A 5,922-nucleotide genomic window follows, 5' to 3' on the forward strand; every position below is an offset into this window, starting at 1 on the left:
TTTTTTTTTCATGCGCGCGAGCGAATCTTCTGTGGAGAATATTTTATTAGTTAACTACACAGACGTATAATAAAACAAATGGTGACTGGTTTCTAAACACAATTATGACAGTTTTTGGAGCGAGTAGCAGCAGCGGCAGCGGAGTTTCTTTTTCTTTTACATGTGCGTGCGAGCGAATCGTCCATGGAGATTATTTTACTTATTAACTACACAGATGTATAATAAAACAAATGGTGACTGGTTTCTAAACACAATTATGACAGAGTTTTTTGGGAAAGAGCAAGGAGCAGCCCCACAGCAAGCAGCGGAGTTTCTTTTTTTTTTTTACGTGCGCGCGAGCGAATCAGCTGTGGAGAATATTTTATTAATTAACTACACAGATGTATAATAAAACAAATGGTGACTGGTTTCTAAACATAATTATGACAGAGGTTTTGGGGGAAGAGCCAGCTGCAATCCCACAGCAGGAAGCAGAGTGTCTTTATTATTATTTTTTTTTATTGTTTACATGTGCCCGCGTGAACGGGACAGGAGGTTCTCAAACTGGGTCCCGCAGAGGTGGAAGGAACGCTGAAAGTGGCTGTCATCCAGTCACAGCTCCTGCAGCAAATAATGATACTCCCTGTATTGGGAGCTTTCCACAACAACTCGCTCCATGTGATCAAGGTCCGTCAAGTTAACTTGACTGACAACCGAAGCCGGCGAGCGGAATGGAAGCTCCTCCTATTTGATGATACACTGGGGCGAATTTTCGCAGCAAAAGCAGAGCAACACACTGAGCGAAGGAGGCGCATCCGTCGCCATGTGACTCCCGCGAATTTGTAGCGTCTGATTGCGCCAGGTGTGAACGCAGCCGCGTTCACACCAGGCACCACGCAGTCCCTATGGAAGGACTGCCACACAATGCGACGCAATGCGACACAATGTGACACGATGCGACGTGTAAAGAATGAATGAAAATATATGCTATTTTACCCATAATTAACTTTGCATGCTAACAATGCTAAAAGTTACCAAACTCAATAAAAGGTTTTGTGTTCATTATTTACAAAAAGTAACAAATGTTTAGAAGTATGTACACCATGCAGGTTTAAATGAACTAGATATTGTATTGAATGAATGAAGTTGAATAGAGTGTATACTTGTGCCATAATGTGTTTAAGGGTTTAATCATGATGTCAAATGAATGAAAATGTGTATGCCTGTGCTTTGATAGGTGTTCAACTGATTTATGATGGTTTTGAAATGATACAATATTATTTGGTTTGATTAATGATTGAAATATGTGCTTATGATGACTTGTATTGAACATGTTGAACTGCTAACAGAAGTGTTGACTCTCAAATCAGTAAAGTGTTTTGGTTTAAGGTTTTCATAAATAACATGTGCTTAAGTCGGGTGTAACATGTTGGTTTAAAATATGACAGAAATTGACCATTTTTAATAAAGTCATGACTAATGCCTGATATGATGTTTCATGATATGTTCAAAGGTCATGAGGTCAAGATGTGAACTGCAAATAATATTATTGTTGCCTCTGTTTATAATCAAATGATTTGTACATTTATTTTTGAACTATGTTGATCAATAATGAACAGTTGAATGACTGTATTGTTCAAAATTAATTGCTGCTTCTGCATTCTGTAAAATGTGAGTGATTTCATACTTTGACTGTGAAAGAACTTTGGTTCCACACGAGAGAACAATGACTGGATTATTTGTTATCGGGGAGGCAACCTTGAAAGTGTCTGTAGAGACACAATAATGCCACTGAACTGAACACATGGACCTGTTCTCATACGGAGCTGAAAACAAGAAAACAGTGATTCTTTAACACTATTCTACATTAACTGGTTACACTCGCTGCGAAGGCAGAGTGGGGGTGTATGTGCTGGTAACCTCTGCACCCAGGGTGATTATCAAATCAGTTCCGATCACAACATTGGACGATTAAGGATTAACAACAATGCCTGCTTTATTCCATGGAGTTACATGTTTTGTGCTTAGACTGAGGACGTGTGGGACTGGGAGCCCACCCGGACAGATTTCTGAACTGCAAGCTTAAAAAACTCTGTTTTTAAAAAGAAGAGTGTTCTTTTTGCTACTGTGGGTATTGGTTTTGTGGCATTATTAAGGATGTGTATGCATTCTGAACCCATTTTTGCGCAAAGATGAATGATTTTTGACGACTGATCTGCTCTGCTGTTTTAATAAACCTGGTAGGATTAACTTGAATTCAAATTATTGTTGTCTGCATATTCTATTTGCACTGCCCACGTACTCACGAGGGGAAACCTGAGATTTTCTATGTTTCAGATCATCATCGCTTGTGTCATTGTCGTGTGTGTGTACAACCAGAAAAAGGACTGTGTATTTCCTCAGTGCAGTGAAAAAAAAAATCAGAGAAATTAGTCCAGCTTTCCATTCTAACTTCCTGCTAACAGCCTCCAGACAGCTTACAGTGCAGTAGATTTGTCGTGTGTGTGTGTGTGTGTGTGCGCGCGCACATGCAGAGTGCAATGGTACCACACGTATGGAACCAAATTTGCACTCTAAAAGGAACCAGTTGCACTCTAAATGTAATGCAACACAAATGGGCTGAATAATCCATGTCATGTGACATACAAAGCACCAATCAAATGACAAGGATCCACTCAGCCATTATATAATATGTGATAGATATTTTCCATATTTTGTACTAAAAAATACACAAACATAAAATAAGTCAAGTGATGCAAAGTGCCACTCATTGCAGTGCGCATATTCCCCAGCCCTAGCGTAGGCATAGACAAACGTACATTAACACAGATTTATTATTATTGCTGTTGTTGTTATCATGGGGTATTTGATTGATCTCTTCAAGTCTCTTCAGTCCTTTCATCAATATTACCTGTAGCCTATTATGACCACTAGATGTCAGCAGTCTTCTGCAATCATGTCATTTTTTATCTTCTTTGCTGTAAAATCTTAGAAGCTCAAGACATAAATTTCAAGGTTGTGCAACACTGGAATGAAGTACCCTCTGTGTCCTGTAGGGAGTTCAGGTCGGGCGCTTGTGGTGGAACCACGTGGTCAGGGGCGGTCCCAACCGGGCTGCCGCCCGGGGCGGCATCGCAGGGGGGGGCACGACCGTGCAAAAAAAAAAAAACGGGGGGGGGTTCGTGGTTACGTTACGTTACGGCAGAGCGCCCATGGCGGCTTTCCTCTCACTCATTCCCGCAGCTTCACAGTGCTATAAACAGTAGCGAAGCAAAGACTGCAGTGAAACGAGACGAGTCATTGGATAAATGCTGGGCTTTGTCCCGCCCATCGGACGCTCAGCGTCTCTGGGGTCTATGGGGCAGTGGGCTGGCCCGGACGCTCAGCTTCTGCATGATGATTGGATGATCTGGCTGAATCCTTTTTTGATTGACAGCGAAATGAGCAAATCAGCGATCTTTTGGTGTAAACATCCGTGGGAGCATTTTCATTCTTTTCTGAGTTTTCTGAGACTTTCCTAATCCTCTTAGCGGCATTTTCTTTGTTAAAAACGACTAGCGACAAATCGAGCTTCTATTTCTGGTGGGGTTTTTTTGTAGCTGCTTGTGTTTGGAGACTGACTTCTATCACTCTTTCTGACTTCTATCGCAGTTTCTGTTCCTACCGAGCAGCGGGTGCTGCTGAGCTCCTTCACCGTCACAAAGCACTCACAGGCGGACAAACTTCACACTAGCCTCACGCCGGTACCAGCTAGCGAGCTAGCTAGGCAGCAAGCTGCACATAATGGCAGACAATTTAAATGTTGTGGACCGGATTTTGGTGAAGCCATTTGATAGTCTTCCTTACGAAGAAGCCATGGCTGCTGTCATGGCTTCAGCTCTCAGTGGTTTGCAGGCCAAAGTTAAAGCAATAGCCCCCAGTGAAATGTTTGTGCATTGCTGTGCACACAGACTGAATCTGGTTCTGTCTCAGGCGGCTAAATGCTTATCTGAGTGCAGAATATTTTTTGCATCACTCTCTGGGTTTATGGCCACATTTTTCTCAAAATCCACAAAGAGGATGTCTTTTCTTGAGTCTGAAGGCTGCTCAAGGTTGCCCAGAAATGCTCCTACTCAATGAAATTTCACATCACGGATAGTGAGTACTGTGGCAAACAATTATGATGCCCTCCTGCAAACTTTTGAGATGATCATTGCAGATAAGTCCATGGATGATGACACGTTAGACTGTGCCAATTTCTTTGTGTTTGTTATTGCAGTAGTCATTAAAACTGGAAATTTTTTCTTGAAAATAGCTGTTGTGAGTTAATTTGTGGGATTGTGGGTGTTCTGGACGAAGTTAGTGTTTTCATGGGTGGTGGGGCGGAGGTGGTGGCCACGCTAGTGTGTGCGGGGGGGCGCACGCAGGGGGTTTCGCCCGGGGAGTAAATCACTCTTGGACCGCCATTGTACGTGGTGAGATGAATGTGGGAGCTGGTATGACAGCAGTCATGTGATCTATTAAGTGTGGGGGTTTGGGGTGGGAGAGAGAGAGAGGTTTGAGGATGAGGGAGGGATACAGAGACGGGTTCAAAGACATGCTGCAGAGAAACCAGCCACCTCTTCAAACCAGAATAATCCAATCAGACCTTCTCTGCTGTTCTACATTCCTGCATCGGCCCTTTTCCAGCTCTCCTTCTTTCACACTTTCTCTCTTTTTGGAAGGACAGACACCTTAAACTGTTGGACTGTTTATTCTTAAACTGTTGGACTATTTTTTCACGCAGTTGTTCACAAAGTGCTGATCCTCATCACATGTTTGCTTGTGAACGGCTGAGCCTTTTGGGGATGTTGCTTTTATACCCAATCATGACACTCACCTGTTTCCAAAACAGGTGTTCTTTGAGCATTCATCAACTTTCTCAGTCTTTTGTTGCCCCGTCCCAACTTTTTTGAAATGTGTTGCAGGCATCCATTTCAAAATTACCAAATATTTGCACAAAAACAACAAAGTTTATCAGTTTGAACATTAAATATCTTGTCTTTGTGGGATTTGCAAATCATTACCTCCGCCAAGGAGGTTATGTTTTCGGTCGCGTTTGTTTGTCTGTCTGTTTGTCAGCAGGATAACTCAAAACGTTTTGAACGGATTTTGATGAAATTTTGTGGAGTGGTTGGAAATGACAAGAGGAACAAGTGATTAAATTTTAGCGGTGATCCGGATCACGATCCGAATTCAGGAATTTTTTAAAGGATTCTTCACCATTGTGGGATTTTGACATTCTAGTTTCTAACTCCACAAAAACAAGGCAGAAAGGCTTGAAAAAAATTAGGGTGTAACATAGTCAAATGTCCTATCAAACAACAAAGTTTGGTGATGATCGGATCCGTATTCCGGATCTGGTGATCCAGAATATGCAAAAATATAGGGAAAATAGAAAATGTGTCAGTGTGAGGTGACAAATGAAGCTAGAGATGCACAACTAACACCAAATTGTAGCTGAATCTGTACTGATTCAGTAAGGTGTCATCAGATTTGCTTCAAATGTTATGGAGCTAGATCCAGAAGAAAACCGCCATTACCGAAAAATCGTTTTTATACAATAACTGTTGGGAAAGTGTCGTAACACGGACCCACAACAGGGGGCGCAAATGAACGGACAATGGATAAGAAAAGGAGTAACAATTTAATGTTGTGAAAGTACACAACGGAATACAAACAGAAATAATGGGTGCCAATTGTACACAAGAGGACTGTGGGCAGGCTCGAAGATAGGAGACCTCTGATGATCGAAGAGCCGGAGCCCACACCGCTTCCACCACCAACGGCCTGAAGAACACCGGAGCCGCCAAGTCCTGAGCCCCCAGGTGGTCTCTGTCCTCCGTTGTCGGCCCTGGTACTGCTGGCAGACAAGAAACAGAAGGCGGTGAGTGCGAGTCCTCACACCCAGCAACCTTTACACTC

This window comes from Thalassophryne amazonica, chromosome 7, assembly GCF_902500255.1.
Source record: "Thalassophryne amazonica chromosome 7, fThaAma1.1, whole genome shotgun sequence".
Lineage (NCBI taxonomy): Eukaryota > Metazoa > Chordata > Actinopteri > Batrachoidiformes > Batrachoididae > Thalassophryne > Thalassophryne amazonica.